Source organism: Ovis canadensis, chromosome 5 (assembly GCF_042477335.2).
Source record: "Ovis canadensis isolate MfBH-ARS-UI-01 breed Bighorn chromosome 5, ARS-UI_OviCan_v2, whole genome shotgun sequence".
Taxonomy (NCBI): Eukaryota; Metazoa; Chordata; class Mammalia; order Artiodactyla; family Bovidae; genus Ovis; species Ovis canadensis.
Window position 1 is genome coordinate 40,437,037 of NC_091249.1, and position 21,966 is coordinate 40,459,002.

The 21,966-nt window shown below is 37.4% G+C and overlaps 1 protein-coding gene across 1 annotated transcript in view; it reads right to left on the reverse strand.

Annotated features, from left to right (window-relative positions):
• The window catches only part of LOC138441134 (large ribosomal subunit protein uL16-like), a 790,661-nt gene extending 788,923 nt beyond the window's left edge, over positions 1-1,738 (reverse strand). Inside the window, exon 1 of the mRNA XM_069591648.1 lies at positions 1,677-1,738. The gene's annotated coding sequence lies outside the window, so the exon portion shown is untranslated. The remainder of the gene's footprint in view (positions 1-1,676) is intronic.
• Positions 1,739-21,966: the final 20,228 nt, after the last annotated feature.

Genomic DNA, 21,966 nt, shown 5'->3' on the forward strand with positions numbered 1-21,966 from the left:
CTGGAGGAGGGCATGGCAACCCTCTTCCATATTCTTGCCTAGAGAATCCCATGGACAGAGGAGCCTGACGGGGTACAGTCCATGGGGTTGCAAAGAGTTGGACATGACTGAAGTGATTTAGCACACATGCACACCTGTGAACTGGTGCATATCTGTGAACTGGTTGTTCTTCATAGCATCTTGTTGTTTCATAAGAAGATGCATTCTAAAGATTCATTTGTTCAGCTATTTCTGACTTATGGGCATAAGATTTATTTTGTTCTATGCTGGTCCTGTATGATACCAAACAACCAATTTAATTACTTTAAGAAAATTAACAGATTGATCTAACTTAATTGGCCTACAAATTAACTGATTTAATTGGCAAACCAGGGATTTTTTAGGATTGAAGGGTAACTGGACAGTGCAGCAAAGATTGGGCATTTTTCCAGTACTTGAGGAATTGTAAACTTTATAAGGTATTCAAAAGAAGATAGGCATCAAAACATTAAAGGACACACTGCTGCTGCTGCTGCTGCTGCTGCTGCTGCTAAGTCACTTCAGTTGTGTCCGACTCTGTGCGACCCCACAGACGGCAGCCCATGAGGCTCCCTCATCCCTGGGATTCTCCAGGCAAGAACACTGGAGTGGGTCGCCATTTCCTTCTCCAATGCATGAAAGTGAAAAGTGAAAGTGAAGTCACTCAGTCGTGTCCGACTCTTTGCACCCCCATGGACTGCAGCCTACCAGGCTCCTCCATCCATGGGATTTTCCAGGCAAGAGTATTGGGGTGGGTTGCCACTGCCTTCTCCAAAGGACACACTAGAGTGTTTTTATTTGGCAAGCAGTGTGACTAAGTTGAATTTGGGCCAACTAACTGTCCCTTAAAGATTCCTGAGAGAAACAAGTGTGCCATAAATCAAAGTGAGGAAGTCAGTGTTTAGTACAGGATGAAGGCTGGATGGAAGTTGCTGTGTAATTTATACTTTCTTAAATTTACATTGAGCCTTATTTTTAAAGAAGGGGAAGACCTTATTGTTTCCCTTTTTGTTTTTAAAGTTTGTATGGTTCTGTTAGTGAAGTTTAAATAGAATTTAATAAGTTTTATCCAGAAGAACAGAGTATAGAGTCAGATCTTCAGAGAAAATACTGAATTTTCAGACCAATAGAATGACAATTCACTAAGAAACACTTCTCTGCTTATGATAGGATTATGTCTTAGAATCTCAGTGATAAGAATGAAGATAGAACATTGAATCACAAGATTCCTATCATAAGTACTATAGCTCCTACAAACTAGGAGATATTCTTTGCCTCTTCCTCTCTTAATCATTGTCTTTTGTTTTTTTTCCACTGGGTTATTTATTTTGAGTAATTTTAGTTTTTTTCCCACACTATAAAGTCTGAATTCTCTCTTCACTATCACTCTGACACTTTGAATCAGGCTTTCTCCTAATGTCTAATCATTTTTCTCTCATTTTTTTTCTCTGTGCTTAATCTTTCTAGATTGTTGTTTCCATTAGCATACCTCTCTTAAACTGTTTTGCTTTGATGTTGAAGACACAATTCAGGAACCTTGGATTCTAGAGCTTTCTCTGCAACTCATTGACTTTGTAGTTTCTAGCACATGGCCTGACCTTTACAGGAGCTGTTTTGCTATCAGAAAATTGGTATTAAAAAACCCAATTATCTGTTACTCATAACAGATGTGGGATTGAAAAATAAGTGTATATATATATATATATATGACTTGCAAATAGGGACAAATTTTTAGTTCATTATATTTGAGAAACTGTGGGCTTGGGGAATTTAAGAGACATGTGCAAAATCCCAGAGTAGTCAGTAAATGAGATAATGACTAATCTCATATCTTTTTTAAAACTCAAATCAATATTTTTATTTAATTTGAGAAAATTAATCACCTCATTCATCTATTTTAAAGTCAAAAATTTTTAGGTGAACATATTATTGAAGCATAATACCTATAAAGTGTTCATATTTTAGTGTATTTGTGCATTTTACCTTTTATACATATATTTATTTTTACCTTCAATCAAAGTGTAACATATATATAGATAAATGCCCAAATAATAATTGTGTAGTTTGATGAAACTTCAAAGTTAAATAGATCTCAGAAACAGAATGTCACCAGCATCACAGAAGCCTGCCTCCCTCCAGGCAGAGTCCCCTCCATCCGCAACCCAAGGATAATCACTATCCTGATTTCTAATACCATAGGTCAGCTTGACCTGTTCTGACATCATATGCTACAGAGAGAGAAACAGAGCTGGGGTGTAGACTTGCCAGCCTCAGGCTCCTCCTCCATGAGCTCTGAACCTAACATAGCTGTCCAGCATTATCCAACATTGGGTCCAAATTGCCAGGCGTTTATTTATATCTTTGCCTCCATCAGTTATTGAATGTGGGTAAGGCAGTTCTCTGCAACTGAGGTGCTTCCTGAAGGGTCTGACAGCTGAAAACTGTCTTCTCACTACACAGCCAGCAATTAGGACAGCATAATCTCCACTGGGATATCTGGGTAGTGCAGGTCTATGTCTACACTATTATAAAAGAGAAACTATACAGTATTTACTCTTTGTCATTTGATCTCTTTTGACCAACATTATGTTTGTGAGATTTGTCTATGTCTGTGTGTAGCTCTGGTTTGCTCATTCTTATTGCTGTATAGCATTTCATTATCTGACTATATTAACAATTATTACTCTATTAAATTATGATGAATATTAAGAAATTTTCTCAGTTTTTGGCTATTAAAAATAGTGCTTTTATGAAAGTTATGCATGTCTTTTGTAGTGAGTATTTGCATGCTTTTTTTTTTTTTTTTTGGTAACTGAATACTGGGGCTTGGAGTGAAGCATAGATACCTGGGGGGAAGAATTGATGGGTAACTGGTAAAGAATCTACCTGCCAATGCAGGAGTTACAAAAGACATGGGTTCGATCCCTGGGTTGGGAAGATCCCCGGAGTAGGAGGTAGCAACCCACCCCAGTGTTGTTGCCTGGAAAATTCCATGGGCAGAGGAGCCTGGCAGGCTACAGTGCATGGGGTTGCAAAGAGCTGGATAGGACTGAGCCACTGAGCGTGCACACACACTGTATTCACGTGTTCCACTTCAGGGGATACTGCCAAACAGTTTTCCAAATTGTGTTAGTTCCAGTTGTTCCGCACACGTCCTTACCAACACTTGACATTGGCTGTCTTTTCCACTTTAGTCATTTTGGTATGTATGTAGAGATACAGCATTAAAGTTTTAATTTGCAGTTCCCAAATAACTAATGTGCTGAACTTTGTTCTTATGTTTATTAGCCATTGGAATATCTTCTTATGTGTAGTGTCTTTTAAAGGAGCCTAAAACACTGAAAGAAAAATTCATATGAAAGTAATTCTGAACACAATGTAAGTGTCATTGCTAGGTGCTATTCAACATGAATCTTGAATTGGTCAATTTTGTTAATTGTGGTTGATGTTAATTCACATATCCTTATGAATTATTTTTTGTTTGCCTATTCTATCAGCTATTACAAGAAGTAAGTTAATGTCTATTCAAGTGTGAATGTATCTATTGCTCCTCATAATATTGTCAGTTTTTTCTTTATATATTTTTACAGTGTTTTGTGAACATATTGATTTAGAATTGTTATATCTTACTGTTGTGCTTGCCACTTTATCATGATGAAATATTTGTTTCTGTAGTTATTCTTCTTGCTAAAGTCTACTCTGTCTGATTAGTATGGCTGACCCAAAGCTCAACATCTAGAGTTTTCCTCTTGCACAAAACTTAAGCCCTCTGATTCATATTTCTTAACTGACTGAAGGATCTTTTAACAGATCTATAGATACAGATCTATAGATAAAGCCAGCTTTATTAATTGTTTTTGTGGAGTGCTTTTCTACTGGAAACTACTCCATCTTCTCTCAGACTTTTCACGTGGACCAAAATAATATCTCCAGATTATAATTTATTTATATATCAAAGAAGTACATGATTACTATAGAAAAATTTAAGAATATAAGACAAAAATGAAAAGACTCTTTAACTCTACCTTTTTAGTCGATAGCCGTATAACAAACTACCTCAAATCTCAGAGGCTTAAAAACACCATTTTAATTTTTACTCACAATTTTTTGGGTCTGATAATGTTTGGTTGGGGAGTTTGTCTCTGATTTATCAGGTGTCATTTCCAGAGGATCCATTTTCAAAATGACTACCTCAGTCACATACCTGATGTTTTGGTGATGTCAGGTACTTCTCTGTGCAATTATTGTTGTTGTTAAGTCGCTCAGTCATGTCTGACTCTTTGCAACCTCATGACTGCAGCACGCCAGGCTTCCCTGTCCATCACCATTCCTGAAGCTTGTTCAAACTCATGTCTATTGAGTCAGTGATGCCATCCAACCATCTTGTACTCTGTTGTCCCCTTCTCCTGCCTTCACTCTTTCCCAGCATCAGGGTCTTTTCAAATGAGGCAGTTCTTTGCATCAGGTGGCCGAAGTATTGGAGTTTCAGCTTCAGCATAGTCCTTCCAATGAATATTCAGGACTGATTTCCTTTAGGTTGGACTGGTTTGATCTCCTTGCTGTCCAAGGGACTCTCAAGAGTCTTTCCAAAACCACAGTTCAAAAGCATCAGTTCTTTGTTGCTCAGCCTTCTTTGTGGTCCAACTCTCACATCCATACATGACTACTGGAAAAACCATAACCTTGACTATATGGACCTTTGTCAGCAAAGTAATGCCTCCACTTTTTAATATGCTGTCTAGGTTTGTCATAGCTTTTCTTCTAAGGAACAGGCGTCTTTTAATTTCATAGCTGCAGTCACCATCTGCAGTGATTTTGGAGCCCCAGAAAATAAAGTCTGTCACTGTTTCCACTGTTTCCCCATCTATTTGCCATGAAGTGATGGGACCAGATGCCACAATCTTCGTTTTTTGAATGTTGAGTTTTAAGCCAGCTTTTTCACTCTCTCTTAAATTGTGTTGCTCAGTACAATTAATTAAACTATAGCCTTTAGTAGAGTTTTACTGCTTTTCACATGTGTTCATTTTTTACGTCTTTGTATATAGTTCTATGATATTTATCATATATGGATTCATATGACTACTATGAGAATCATGATACAGAACTCTTCCTTCATCACCAAGGTACTTCCTTGTGCTGCCTCTCCATAGTCATAGAAACTCTTTTCTCACCACACAGTGTCTCATCTAGTACTTCTCCAGATAGCCTAGGCTTCTCCCAGTTCAGTAGCTTAAGGACATCTGTCCTTACTGAGTGACTCAGGGCTCCATGAGACCGCAAAAGAGGCTGCCAGTTCCCTTAAAGTTTGGCCTCAGAACCAGTAGGATATCACTTTTATCACATACATATTTTTAAAATTTCCATATTTTATTGACCAAGGTAGCTATGGGCTAGGCCAGATTCAATAACAGGGGAAATATACACTATCTCTCAATGGGAAGAGTGTCCATTTGCAACTTTTAAACTTTATCTGCCATATGCCTTCAGAGAATCATTATCATTATCTTGGCAAAGTAGTATAATAAACAGCTAACTTGCCTTGAGCATTCCCTATATCACATATATTCATAATTATATGCTGAGGTAGGATGTAAGTATATATCAAATATTTTCTTTAACTTTTAAACATGTACTTATTTAATTATAAAATAAACACAAATATATTTATTAGAGAAAAAAGCTAAAATGATACAGGAATATATGGAATAAAAATGAAATTTCTTCTAAGACCCCTCCTTTAGTTTCTCTATTTTCCAAGATAACTGTGTTTGGCAGGATAGTGAGTATTCTCCTAGGATTTTCATATGAATTTTCATGCTTGTATATTTGCTACCCTATCATATTTGATCCTGATAATATTTGGTGCTATGTATATGCACTCATGCAGAAAATATGGTTCAAAGCTATGATCCACATTAATAAAAATAAGAAAGCCTTACTCTCTGTTATTAAAGTTTCTTTTCTTTCCTCTTGTCAATAGAATATTGTTAGCTATTTTCAAGAACTTTGATGACTTTCAAACTCTTCAAGTAAAGGCTTCCATTCCCTGGAGACTATTTTGTTTCATCACCAGGCATTGGTCTATAACGCATGTAGGAAATGTATGTGACCAATGTATTTCAAATAAGGCTAATATCGATAAGCTTGGCATCACATGTAAGGGTGGTTTATCATCAGTTAATTATTGAGCAAGTCTTAGTGTTAAATATCTCCTTTAGAAAAGACTGATTCTTAGCTTTAAAAGAACTTAGTACATAAGCTATTACATATTTATTTCTAATGTGACACATATAAACTGAGTTTTGCTCTAAAATTATTATGTACATATGTTTTTTAAAATTTTAGACCAACAAAGCATGTATAAGAAAGCAAAATTATCCATAGCATTTAGTTTTAGGATTATAAGTCAGTAAAGCCTGTGTCATTATGAACCATGGGGAACTGCCTGTACGCCTTCAGGCGCAGCAGCATTGCGATGGTCAGTTTCAGTTTTGATTCATTATACCTAGGCTTGTATTATTTTGTAAAATATGTTATAATTCATAAAACCTAACAGCAGTCATTCATATTATGACGCTTCTCAAATTTAAAATATTTGTCTCTCTGATTTGGTCACATTTAGTTATATTCTAGAAGGCTGATGTTTCTATATGAGCAGTTGATCCCATCCCCTTTTTTTAGCATCTCCTTGTCATTTATTTTCTCTTTTTCTTGAAGGTGCAAACACTTCGCCTCCTCACAGGACTCCTCATTTTTAAGTAATACTTAAAAATGTGTTCTGTTGTCCTATGACAAGTTGAATCTCTTTGCTTTATCTCTTCTTAGTCTGTTGTGTGGCTTTTTCTTTCTCCTGTCTGTTAATTTTCTTGGAAGAGTTCACTTGCTGCTTCCATTTCCTCTTGTCCCAGTACTTATAGTTCAGCAGTCATTTTCAACACAAGGCTACCCCATTCCTTCCTCTTTAGCAGTGGATGCTATTGATCACCACGTGTGTGTGTGTGTGTGTGTGTGTGTGTGTGTGTGTGAAAACCTATTTCCTTTGACTTTCATACTCATACTATCCTTAGATGTTCCTTTGTTACATTTTTGCTAGCCATGTATATTGACTTCCTAGGAATTTATTCTCAGAACTCTCCTTATTTAAATTCTCTCCGGAGCTAGACTCATCTGATCTTAGTGTTTCCTCTTAAAAACTAAACATAAAAAAAGTTTTTATTTTGAAAAAAGTATAGACTCATGAGAAGTTGTAAAACTAGACAGTCTCCATGTACCCATCATCCAACTTTCCCAGTGTATCATATATTACATGCAATTAGGGGAGAGTATCTCAATCTCGACACAATTGGCATTTTGGGCTGAAAAGTTCTTTGTTGTAGAGGTTTCCTTGGGATTATAGGATGTTTAGCAGAATTCCTGGATTCTACACATTAGGTGCTGGTAGAAACCTATCATCCCCAATTGTGATGACCTACAAAATTATTCTCCTCAAGTCTTGATAATTAAAGTTTCATCAGAGGCTGGCAAATATCCCTGGGAAGCAAAATTTCTGCCTTGCACCTCTCCTCCCCACTTTTAAGAACTACTGAATTAGAGAGTCAGTAAGCATTTACTGGAGGCTTCCCTGCTGGCTCAGAAGGTAAAGTGTCTGTCTACAATGCTAGAGACACGGGTTCGATCCCTGGGTTGGGAAGATCCCCTGGAGAAGGAAATGGCAATCCACTCCAGGACTACTGCCTGGAAAATCCCATGGACAGAGGAGCCTGGTAGTTTACAGCCCATGGGGTCGCAACGAGTCGGACACGACTGAGCGGCTTCACTTCACTTCAAGCATATATCAATATATGCGAGGCTCTAAGCTATTGCATGTGAAGTCTTGCTTTCTTATGTTTTTCTGTACCTAGTACTTTTTCAGTGCCTGAAGGAACAAGGTAAAGTGGCTTTTTTTCTGATAGTTTTCTATCTGTGAGATGAAAAAGGATTGTATCCTTTGATAGAAATAGCCACTCTCCTAGATATTTGGTCCTCTATCGAATAGCTATTTGATCTTTTAAATAATAAAATTTTCTAAGGAAACTCACTGCCATATTGCTGAAAGTAATTTTACTTTACAGCATATATCAAATTTGTGTGACCATCTTTGAGAAGAATAAACCTAGTTGTCATCTCTGGAGATTTGAAAATATATTTCTTGTAATCTGAAGCTTGAAACACTTCTCTAAATATTATAGAAATAATTTATTTCCACATCCTCATCTAAGTATAGACTATGCATTCTTGTCTTGCTTTGGAAACATATATTCCAAGACTCTGATAAGGTTGTACCTTGGAATCTAAATTAAGTCTTAGAATATATAGATTTCAGATCTCCAAGATAAGTTATTAATTTGGAAGGGTATATCTTTTTGTTAAATTTGGAAGAAATGTAATTGTTAACTTTTTCACTTATAATTTATTGCTACACATAGTATCTTATATTTCTAAAGCAATATATGGTTTTCTAGATTGCTTCATATATATCATTTGAGATGATTTTAGGAAGTATATGGAATATGAGATTTGTTTAGTAAGTATTAATTATCTGGGCTACCTTATTTAAATCAACAAGGAAAGCAACCTAAATTTCTCTACTTTAAGGGAAATAAATTCTCAATTACAAACTTATTTATCTTTATTTTTGTGTCATTAGTTGTTATTTTCATTTCATGTTTATCACAAATTTCAGTAAACATTTTGCCAGTTTTCTCTTCACTTCATTGGAAACACTGGAAGTCAACTGTCAACTCCCTTTCACACCAGAAAACCTGAAGAGAGAGGGCATTATCCTACGTACTGAGTTCAAATTGACTAATGGCAAGTTTATAAGAGGAAACAGGAAAACATTCAGTCCTCTGCACCATAGGATTTATATCCTTCAAAATAACTTAATTCTGATTTCATTTGATTTGATATAGGTCCAAGAATACAGGATCACACCATCTGCTTTAGTTTTGATAGTCTTTGTTGTGTTTGCCTTTTAGCCTCTTAAAAAAAATACAACTGAAATGATAGTTTATAAACAATATGCCATAGATCCAACCCTGATTTTTCAAGAAGGCATATTGTCACCAATTGTTTTGAGCCAAGTGAAATAGGGGGATCTTATTTCCCTTTGGTTCAAACAAGACAGAACTTGTCTAGCTTGAGTTCTGCATTTTACCTGTACACCCATTATTTCCAGGCAACCAAATAAAGACTCTTAAATGTTTTAAGTACAGTAGCAACATGAAGTAGCAGTGAACAGAGAGTGCTAGATGAACTTGGCTTTAAGATGATGTGTGTACTAGGGATATTATTTTTCACTGGCCGCTTTTATTTTATTTTTACTAGAAGACTTCTTGAAAGATACTATTTTTGTTGTAAATGGTGAATTAAAAAAATAATTTTAGATAGGTTATAATGATTAATCTGAGATACTAATAAAAATTAGGTATTAGTTCAAATTTAGACTTCAGAATCATTTTTTCCTATTTAATAAACAACAAAATTCAGCCTTGTACATATAAGTCATTCATTATGACATCTAGAGATTTCTAAAGCTTGAATTTGAGTTGATAGTAATCTAGAGGAAATATTTTATCCCCAAAGGAAATTTGCCACCCCTAAAGCTATACTGTACATGCTTTTCAAAATAAATGCCAAGCAGTTCCAGTTAGAGATACATTTCATGTGAAAGTCACTGTTTGAACTAGAACACTGGTTTTACATTTCAAATTAAAAATAAAATGTACCCCCAAAGGTGCTGATTTGTTTCATCTTTTGTAAACCGGAAGTCTTATTAAAAAAGATTTATTTGATAACATGCTCCATTAAGCTGCATTTTCAAATGTGTGGTTAATTCTCATGACTGTTAAATCAATGGTATCATTTTTTTTTTCCTTAAAAAAAAAATACTTGAGGCATCCCAAAATGCCTTCTGAAGTGATTGGCAGAGCAGCATCTGTGAAAGCAAATAGACCTGCCTTTATGTTCTTAGCAATACCCAGAGGCAGCCTCATCCATTAGTGTTAGTTTTATTAAAGGGAGATGTATTGGCTAAGACATCAGCTTGTTTCTCTTTTGAAAAGACATTACAGAATCTTTATCATCAACCTTAACCATTTCTAGAGAGCAGATCCTTGGTTTTCCCAATACCACCTGCAAAAACTGGACTTGTTAAATCTCTATGAGATTAGATGTCCTTTTTCATCAGTTACCAGCTTTTTTTTAAGCTTTGTTAATGAAGGAAATTCTCCTTGTTTTGAATACCCTCATTACATACAAATTAGAGTTAAAACAGTGGCTTCTCAACCCCAGGAATGTAAGAGCTAATGAACAGAAAAAGGATCTCCAATGAAAAATAGCTCAGGCAAGCTACAGCTCCGCACCACTGTTTGCAGCACTTGGGAAAAGGTTCTAATATTAATGCTTCTTGTCAGAAAACCCTTACAACCTCTATTAAATCATCTTCTCTATCGAAAGTGCTGTAGTTATAAATAGGCTCACAATGAATTCTGAATTCTCTGCATGTAAATCATGCCACATACCATTATCTGATATCCTTGAATTAGGTATGCGTGGCCTTGGGGGCAGTAAAGGATAGGTCGATTCAGCCAGCTGTCTCTTTTCGTAATAACGGCTGCATGTTAAAGACTAACAGCCAGACAATAAATAACATTTTCAAATCTGCATCTAGACTTTGAGTGGGAGAGAAATGAATAATGATTTCCTTGTGTTAGATTGGACTTAAGAAAAAGGTCAAAGCTTTCAGTAAAAGGAACAACAGCCGTACAGTCCAGTTAATCATAGACAATAGACAGAAATGTGTGTGTGTAAACCTGTAAGCAGGATAATTAACGGGTCTTCTTACTTTTAGTGTATGCCATTGTGCCATTTTATTCTTGCAAACTCCATTTTCTTTCATGTCTATTGCTCATTCTGTCTCTCTTTAAAGAAAGGTGAGAGGTTAACAGATTAAATCTAGTTAAGAACAAGAAGCTGGGAGTAATTGATATTATATTTGAGCATTGGATTTAAATAAGTCGAGTGCTTCCTTTCCATACTGATAAAGTCTTTATGTATGGATTACACTGAGTTAGAATTATGTATTTTCTGAAAAAAGTGAAGGTTTTCAGTGAGGGTTTTCAACTCCTTGCAATCTCATGGACTATAACCCACCAGACTCCTCTGTCTGTGGGATTTCCCAGGCAAGAATACTGGAGTGGGTAGCCATTCTCGCCTCCAGGGTCTCTTCCTGACCCAGGGATTTAACCTGGGTCTCTTGCGTTGCAGGCAGATTTTACTGTCTGAGCCACAAAGGATCAGAGCCAATTTGCATATCTTCTGTGAGAATATAAATAGTTCTGATATTGACTGAGTTTAATAGATAAGCAATACGCAAGAAGAAGCAACGATCTTAAATTTAAACAACAACAACAAAACCAGGGATGAATTACTTCTGGGAAAAACGTGCCATGAGATTTTAATTTTCTTCCTCCATATTGCTCTAGAAATATCACCTACGTCAAAAGATTGAAGTCATATTAATATTTCTTTTATAAGAGGAAAGATCTGATGGACTGGTTTATTTGGAAATAATTTTTATTTTTTAATTTTGTTTCCATGATTGTGTGTATATGTGTGTGTGTGTGTCCAAATTGTGCTTTAATTAGTCATGGTACAGGAACTCAGCTACTAAAATGTATTCTGTTTAACTGCAAATAATAAACTTCAGGCTCTTAACTGTTTACTTCCTTAACCTCTTATATTTCTGTGTTTCTGCATGAAGAGCACAAGAAAACTCCTGCTACACCTCCTTTGCAGGAGGCAGCTTTTCAATAGTGATACAAATATTGTTGTTTTTGCTGGCAAGTAATTCACCAGTGGCTCATTTCCATCAGCTTTTATTTCACAGCAATTGTAAAATAAACCATTCGTAGCACTTGCTGTTAATATCTGGTCCCTGGGGTGTAACTGATGCGCATGGTATGGGTCATGTGCTAGCTAAAGTGTGCATTAAAAAGGGAGAAATTAATAGTACTATCACTGATTCAAGCTAAATGATATTCAATGGGCAATGTCATCCCTTTAATGGTGTCATAGTATGTCATTTTGTTGGTTTCTTTTAGAGTCTGATTTTAATGCAAAAATAAGCAAGAAAAAAATCAGAGCATACTAATGTTATGAATTCTTCAGAGGCACAACTAGAAACATTCTGAAGTTTCATTTATACATTTTATTCATTTCATTTTTGACCTTCATTTTATATTTGATGAGACGATGAAACTAGTGGTGCAATCACTCGATTCTGTGTTTCTGCATAACTTGGTACAAATAACGATACTCTTGTGTGCTTGACTGTTTGTGTGTTCTAGCTATATATTCTAAAAGTAAAAAAGGTAAGCCCTTTTCTTTTAGTTATATATTCCTAGAGATATAAACCATATAATTGATTTTGAAGATGGAATTTGTGAATGTGTTATGTGCTAATTTTCACTGAACATTATTTTACTGTATTTTATTTGGCAATAATTAACAAGTTCATCCTTAACACTTTCCAGATATTTTCACTTTCATGCTGACAACATTCCCTCAAGATTGATAGATGGGATGCTGTTCATTTTCCAAAGAGAGATGTTGTCGTCCTGAAGAGGTTATTTGAGCACACAAAATCATGTTTTAACAGCTTGTCAGTATCCAGTCTTGGCCTAGTTACTTTCCTGTTCATACAGAACTGATGTTATTCAAGCATCACACCACCATGAGATACAGTCCTTGGAAGCAACAGTATAATTTCGACTGCATCTTCTTCCCTCTTCTAAATTTATACCCCTGCTTCTATTCAAACACATATAAAGTTCCTCTCAAAAGACCCTTGTATGCAGCTGACTTTATTAGATACAATCTCTTCTTATTTGCAATAGTGGTGTTGTAGACAAGGCTTCCCTGGAGGCTCAGATGGTAAAGAATCTGCCTGCAATGCAGGAGACCCAAGTTCAATACCTGGGTCAGGAAGATCCCCTGGAGAAGGGAATGGCAACCCACTCCCATATTCTTGCCTGGAGAATTCCAAGGACAGAGGAGCTTGGTGGGCTACAGTCCATGGAGTCGCCAAGAGCTGGAAATGACTGAGCAACTAATACACACACACATGTTGTAGACCGTCACTGTGAGCGATAAATTAGCAAATATGGGGTTGCACAGAGTTGGACACGACTGAAGTGACTTAGCAGCAGCAGCAGCAGAACTATTGCTTCTGGTGGAAAGATAGGATAAAGTTCTGGCAAACCTTTTAGTCACATTTTCATCAACTGATTGATACATAACATGATGTGTATTTGTGTTTAAAGGCACATTATTTCATATATGTTTTGATTCATTAACACTGAACTGGTAGTCAACAGCCATGCCTAAAGAAAGATTTCTTTCTCTGTAAGTCATATCACACCTTTTCTATGCTAAGGGACACTGGACAGCTTCAGACTATGCCTAGGGGCTATTTAAAGATTTCACCACATTCACTGCCAACCTTTTGAAAAGAAGAGATTTGGGAACAATGAGCTCCTACATGGAGATGAAACTTTAAACTTTTTTTTCCTGTCTACACATGCTCTCCCCTCAAAGAGATGTCCCCAGATTCTGCTCTATCATAGAATAAGTGGGCTGCACTGTCCTTCCCCGCCTAAACCCATGTAGAACAGACACCATTGCTTCCCTAAAGGTGAAACGACGTTGGGGCCATTTTGAACAGTGGATATACCAGGGAAAAGCACAAAAGTGAGAAAACAGTACGTTAAATAGATCAGTACATTAAACAGATGACCAAAAGGACACTTGTTTGCAATATGAGAGCCTAAACAAGAAGGCAGAAGATTGTCTTATTCGGTCCAAGCTGGGAATGAGTACTTTGTTTAACTCAAATTTCTCACTATTCTGTATGTCTGCAAATGACTGTGAAAATGACTCAATGAATGATTTTGCAGTTACAAATATATTTTAGCAAGTTAAGTGATTGACGAATGTGGAAATTTCAGAGAATAAAAATCAGCTGTATTCAGTGATATATGGAAGCTAGTATGATCAAAGCAATGAAAATTGTTTAAAATTAGATTTATCCATTCCTATATCCAACCAATTCATTCTGAAGGAGATCAGCCCTGGGATTTCTTTGGAAGGAATGATGCTAAAGCTGAAACTCTAGTACTTTGGCCACCTAATGCGTAGAGTTGACTCATTGGAAAACACTCTGATGCTGGGAGGGATTGGGGGCAGGAGGAGAAGGGGATGACAGAGGATAAGATGGCTGGATGGCATCACTGACTTGATGGACGTGAGTCTGAGTGAACTCCGGGAGTTGGTGATGGACAGGGAGGCCTGGCGTGCTGCAATTCATGGGGTCGCAAAGAGTCGGACATGACTGAGCAACTGAACTGAACTGAACTGATATCTTTACATATAACATTATGTTAGTTTTAGGTGAATAACATGTTGATTTGATATGTGTATATATTGTGAAATAATCATCACAATAAATTTAGTTAGCCACCATCACCACGTACCTTTATAGATATTTTTTCTCATGATGAGAACTTTTAGAAGTTACCCTCTTTCTTGTTGTTTCTGTTGTTCAGTCACTAAGTCCTGTCTGACTCTTTGCAACCCCATGGACTGCGGCACACTAGCTCCTCTATTCTCCTCTATCACCCAAGTTTGCTCAAATTCATGTCCAGTGATGCTATTGAACCATCTGATCCTCTGCTGCCCCCTTCTCCTTTTGCTTCAATCTTTCCCAGAATCAGGGTCTTTTCCATTGAGTCCACTCTTTGCATCAAGTGGCCGAAGTATTGGAGCTTCGGCTTCAGCAATAGTCCTTCCAATGAATATTCAGAGTTGCTTTCCTTTAGAACTGACTGGTTTGATCTCCTTGTAGTCCAAGGGACTCTCAAGAGTCTTCTCCAGCACCACAGTTTGAAAGCATCAATTCTTTGGTGCTCAGTTTTCTTTATGGTCCAACTTTCATATCCATATATGACTACTAGAAAAACCATAGATTTGACTTTGTGGACCTTTGTCAGCAAAGCGGCATCTCTGCTTTTTAATATGCTGTTTAGGTTTGTCATAGCTTTCCTTTCAAGAAGCAAGCGTCTTTTAATTTCATGGCTGCAGTCCCAGTCTGCAGTGATTTTGAAGCCCAAGAAAATAAAATCTGTCATTGCTTCCACTTTTTACCCTTCTGTTTGCCATGAAGTGATGGGACTGAATGCCAAGATTTAAATTTTTTTAATGTTGAGTTTCAAACATTCAAATATACATGTACTGTATTTTTAACTATAGTTACCATCTTGTTCCTTTCCTCCTCAGGACTTATAACTGGAAGTTTGTATCTTTTGATCTCCTTCACCTATATAAATTCCTATTTTTTAAAAAAGCTGTATTTGCTATCTCATCACTTGCTGAGTCATTGCTCTTTCCTTTACAAATTTTCAGCTCCAACTTTCCTTCCTTGACCTCGCTTATTTCCCTTGCATCCATTCCATATTCTTTGTTTCCACATTTTACTGGACAGTTGAAGTTCTTCAATAGTTCTTTTCAGGTCCCTCTGACTGTTACCTCTCTTGGATTTCAGGCTTCTAGTTTATATCCTGCTATGCTTCCCTTGTGGCTCAGCTGGTAAAGAATCCGCCTGCAGTTCTCCCATGAGAACTGGGTTTGACCCCTGGGTTGGGAAGATTCCCCTGGAGAAGGGAAAGGCTACCCACTCCAGTGTTCTGGCCTGGAGAATTTCATGGACTATACAGTCCATGGGGTCGCAAAGAGCCGGACACAACTGAGTGACTTTCATTTCACGTGCAGAATGATGGTTACTGTTGCCATTCTTCACTGAAAAGTATGGTTGTAGATGCTATGGGAGTTTTTGCCAGTATCGTCCAGTGCCTTTCAATTGTCTATACTTGCGCTTCACTGAAACATGAGACTCTAGCTCTCAGTCAGGCAGCTAGAACATTCCACCCACACTGTCTTTGGCATTTCAAAAGTGCTGAATAAAATCAATCAATCAAACTTCAACTTTGAATTTTAAAACAGATTTTTGGTGTACTGGTGGAAGCAAGACCTTTGGGGAAAAAGGTAATTCATTAATTTTTTGATATCTAGGAGACTAGTTTTGGGGAAGTTTCCATATTTTGAGGTCTGCAGCCACATTATGAGTGTCAGTTTCCAAACTGGATACAACCCTAAGTGTGTTATATTTGTTTACTAAACTTCTATCCAGCATGGAAGATAATCAAATTACATGTAAAAATATGGATAAAACTCATAATCATACTAGAGAGTGGAAGAAGCCAGATACAGAAGCTTGTGTACTGATGATTTCCTTCATATAATTTTTAAATTAATTTTTATGAAGGTAATGGCACCCCACTCCAGTACTCTTGCCTGGAAAATCCCATGGACAGAGGAGCCTGGTAGGCTACAGTCCATGGGGTTGCAAAGAGTTGGACACGACTGAGTGACTTCACTTTCAATTTTCACTTTCATGCATTCGAGAAGGACATGGCGACCCACTCCAGTATTCTTGCTTGGAGAATCCCAGGGACGGGGGACCCTGGTGGGCTGCCGTCTATGGGGTCGCACAAAGTCGGACATGACTGAAGCGACTTAGCAGCAGCAGCAGCATAGTTGCTTTACAACATTGTGTTAATTTCTGCTGTTTAGCAAAATGAATCAGTTGTATATTTACAAACATCCTTTCAGGTTTCCCTGGTGGGTCAGTGGTAAAGAATCTGCCTGCACTGTGGGAGACCTGGTTTCGACCCCTGAGTCAGGAAAATCTCCTGGAGAAGGGAATGGTAACCCATTGCAGTACTCTTGCCTGGAGAACTCCATGGTCAGAGGAGCCTTGAGGGCTACAATCCATAGGGTTGCAAAGAGCTAGGCATCACTGAGTGAGTAACATACACCTCTCTTTTGGATTTCCTTCCCATTTAGGTCACCACAGGGCGTTGAGGAGACTTCCCTGTGCTATACAGTGGATCCTTATTATTTGTTTCATATAGAGTAGTGTATACATATCGATTCTAATCTCCCAATTCATCCCACTTCCCCTCTTTCCCACCTTGGTATACATACATTTGTTCTCTACATCTGTATATAATTGTTTAAAAAGACAAAATCATGATGTTAGAAGTCAGGATAGTAAACACTGGTAGGAGAGTAGTGACTATGAGGGGTTGAGGAACTTCTAGGTACTGCTGGTTTTCTTTTTCTTTGTTGTTTTGGTGGAATTTATGTGTGTTCACTGTGAGAAAACACATTAAGCTACAGACATTTGTAATGGGAGCTCTTTTCTGAATATATAGTCAGTAAAATAGTTCTAAATTCACCATGAATGGTGTGAACCTATGTATACAAAATGTATGATATGGTGCATGAATAGATTAAAAAATGGATTTAGATGTGTATCTGTGAATTGTAAGGATATCCAAATTACGTTAAATGAAGGAAGGAAGTTTCAAAATATGTATATACTTATTCTTCTAGTAAAACAAACAAATGAATAAATTACATACACATGTGTATATTTTACACATGTATGAGCCAGGGGAAAGGGTGAATAACACACACCAGATGTTGATGTTGGTTACCCCAATGGAAGTGAGATTAGCGATTTGGGGTTTGTGCAAGGGGTAATGTGCATTGCCCTCTTACATCTTTTGTTGTGTTATTTGACTTGTTACAAGAAGCACATATTAATCTTACAATTTCAAAGACATCAAGAAATGGAAATATTTTATAAAGAAAAAAATGAGTTATGGTCTGAGCTAAACAAAATGTACATAAGAATATATAGATCCATCAGATGGAAATATTTCCACCTACGAAAAACATATGAAAATCTCAAGAAAAAATAAGTCAGAAAGGAAGCAAGAAAGTGAGATTCTAGGGCATGAAGAAGTAGACAGATGATGTGTAGTTCCACATCATTAGTCATGTCACAATGTACCCCAATTTCATCACTTCTCACCAGCCTTGTGCATAAAACCAAGCCACACGGACATAAATAACTCTTGTTCTTATCACTTATCATTAAGGCAACTTTTATGTCCCTTGCAAATACACTCTACTGTTTCTGGGGACCTCACCATGAGTAATAGAGACTCACAAACCTGTTGGTACCACTCAGTTTCCACAAAACACTCTCATGGAAAAAACTCCTTGAGCCCTACCCATGCATTTTTTCTCTACCAACTACCACACAGGTGAAGGCCCACAGTGCCCTTCCTCTCTGTGTCCTTTCCATGGTCCTCATGCCAGGCCTCATGCCTCTGGAATGAAAGTCAAAGTGTTAGTTGCTCAGTCATGTCTGACTCTTTGCGACTCCATGGACTGTAGCCTTCCAGGCTCCTCTATCCATAGAACTTTCCAGGCAAGAATACTGGAGTGGGTGACCATTCCCTTCTCCAGGGGTCTTCCCGACCCAGAGATTGAACCCAGATCTCCTGCATTATAGGCACATTCTTTACTGTCTGAGCCACCAGGGAAGCTTGCCTCTGGAATAGGACAAAATAAACATAAAAGAATTTTTAAAGAAAGTCTCCAGAAAGGGCAGCACATGTAAATAAATGCCCCTGAACAACCAACAACCACACCTCATATATCAGCTGAGCTCTGCATGCAAGCCTGGACTCGGGCAGGATATACCTCTGCAGAGATGTGAACAGGTGCTGCTGGTGGGAACCCCAAAGCCGCTGGATGAAGTTGCTGCTCTTCATCCTTACAATTTAGCCTGTACTCGATTTTAGCTATTTGTAGATTTTTTTGCCCTTTATATTGTTCTCGTAATCATGCTTGCAGGCCACAGTGGTAGGCTGATTTAGAGTTCCCCTGCCTATCGTCTCACCACATCATGAAGTCTGTGCATCTCCCTGACTTTCTGTCACAGGTCCTTTAGAACGTGTGTCCTCAGCCTAATCTCTAGGCAGTGGTGCTGCTTCATTTTTCTTATTCCCAGGATCTCATATTTTTATTTGTTTGTCTACTAATTTATTTGTTTCTGAGGTAAAGCTGTGCAAATGTCCCATTAGTTCTTTTCTTTTTGCTTTTCTTTTTGGGCTAGCATTGTCTGGACCCAGAGCCAAATAAAAGGTTCTTTTTCTAACTCATCTCAATCACTGCATCGACTTAGAGTTAGCCCAGGAGAGATAAGGAAGGGAAGACAAACTAGATGCCCCCCTCTGGCCTGTACAACCCTTATGCTGTATGAGAACATTAGAAGTGAACTAATGCAGGGCTTTTGCAATTGCCCATCAGCTCGGATTCACCCCCTTTGAACTATGAGCTCTCTGAAGGCAGGTTTTGGTTGGATCTGTGAACCTACAGTACCCAGAGTAACGTGTGAAATAGTGGGCACACTAGGTATAAATTTAACTCATTAAGTATATGAGTTAACTCAAGTATATGTCTGAAACATTGTGCTGCATTTTGAGGAAGTAAAGATGAATAGACCAGAATAAGTAATCTCAAGATGTTCACAGTCTAGAAATAAGTAAACAGTTGTAACGTAGTGGGAAAAGTCTATTACAGATGCAAACAATTGCTAGGGGAGAAAATATGAGGGGATGATTAGCCAGACACACTTTTAAATGTTTACAATCCTGAATAGTCACTATAACACTGAATCCTTATCTCTTATCTATAGGCTAACCCTGCTGCAAAGCTCTCAGTCACTCTTTGCAAGAGGATTGTGTTTTGTCTGTAGACAAATCTGTAGAACTGATTGCCTGGCGCAGACCTTACTGTTAAATAAATCAGTGTCTGTATGTGCCTCTACTCAGTCTCTAGTTTGGTATATAGGCCTTGAATTATTCACTCAATTCATACTACAACTTGATTCATTTTGTTCTGCATATGCTTTCCAGAGGAAGACAAATGACATGGGGATCAGTGCGCACTTAGGAATGGTCCCATTTTCACATCTGATCTCATTCAAACTCATTGTTTCTGTCCTTTTTTTGGCTAAAATGATCTAGAAGAACATCTCTTTAAAGTTTTGCCATTCCAACTATTTAGGTTAAAAACAAAGGACAGAAACCAGAGCTTGAGCTTCACAGAAAATTCCATTAATGGATTATAAAGCTCTGTTACCTCTTAGAAGAATTTAGCTATCCCATAACATGTGAAAAGAGTAACCACTAAGCTTACATATATTAGAAAGTGATATCACTTGAAAGGATGGTAAATGTTCATAATCCTTTTACTCTCTAAGATAGGAGGAGATATCTTTTCCATTCCCAATCATGCCAGGTCCTAAAGTGTAAGGGGCAAAAAACCACAATAAATTGCCAACTTAATCAATTATTAAGGCAGATTAATCCTGCATCACACAATGTTGTCAAAAAACCCAGATGTGTCATATTTGAGTTGCATTTTCATTATATGCACATACTTGGCCTTAAGCAGAATTGTATGAGTTGGATTAATTTTTTACATGGCCCTCCAGCAGTTCTATGCAGAGCCATATGGGAGATGTTTGGTTTTCATCAGCTCCCTTTTACCCTTCCTTCCACTCCACTGCTTTAAACAGAACTTTCATTCTCTTTAACTATCTGCAGGTTTTATTCTGTTCAGAGAGAAGAGTCACAAAATATTATGACCTCTAAGTGATGGGCTGTGAGACAGGGTCTGTCTCCAAAGCCAGCCCACAGCTGTGCATTGATCGCACGTGTCCATGGCCTGCTGTAGGCTGTGTGTGGGGCTGATTATGCTCTGTTCTCTTTCATCTCACTGGGAGAATAACTTACAGCTTGGTTTGCTTTTCTCTTGTGGTCTATAAGGAAGTGGAAGGATTCAGTTTTCAGCCCTGTTATTATGGTGATTTTTTGCTAAGCTTGAAATTCACTTTTCAAAGAGGGTGGATGTTTTATACAGGGAATGGTTGTTAGGAGATTTTCTGAGATTTATTTTCAACGATAACCCTTTATAGTAATATCAAGGCTTCCCTGAAAAGATCTCAGACACATTGGTGTGATTATTTGCTAACCACTCTGCAAGGAAGGGACGTGGCAAGTATCAATGACTTTCTAAATGAAGGCGTTCAAGACTGGCAAGGTGGTAGAGTGCCAACCGGCATTTGAACTTGTTTTTCTTCCTACTCAGAATCTTTCTCCCTTCATTGTCTGGTCCATCTGGTTTCCTTCATTTCTCTGGGCAGAGAAAAGACTGAAAGAAATAATACAAAAACTGTCCTCTGCACATTGTAGGTAAATGCATTGTGATGGAAACCCGCATCCAGAGCATTTCTGAGGTCAATTATCAGTTAACAAAGGATTTTGAAATGACTTGGCACCAGTGATGTTTTATACTAGATAGAAGCTGAGTTTGTGTTAAGTGAATGGAATTTTAATTCCAGTCAATGTTCATTTGTTTGAAAAATGGTATTATGAATAAGCGCATTCTTAAAAGATAGTTGCCACTTAAAGTGTCTTATGGGATGTAGGTAAATTCTATCAAAAGATAGCTTCCCTCACAATGAAGTAAAAGTACTATGTGATGTTAACTGTCACTTAGTATTTTTATTTCAAATCCATATTCGGCATATTAAGTGGTAGATAATTCATACACTACATTGAATTCCTTGATGGAATTTGAGGACAGGCTAGAAAATTCTTTTCAGTTTTTTTTGATAAGTCCATATCTTGCTCAGGTTTAACATTTATTCGTGATGGCACCTCATCCCTTGCCTTCTTATTTAAATGCCAGAGGTTAACATTTCTTATGGAAATTCTACTTAACAGAAAGCTTTATTTTTCATAATTACAATCTGGCTCAACCTCAATTCATCCAATATTTATTATAACATTTAAAGGTCTAGAAATACCTCTGAGATTTTTTTTCCTCCGTTTTTAAACAAATGGACTGATTTTCATAAGTAGTATT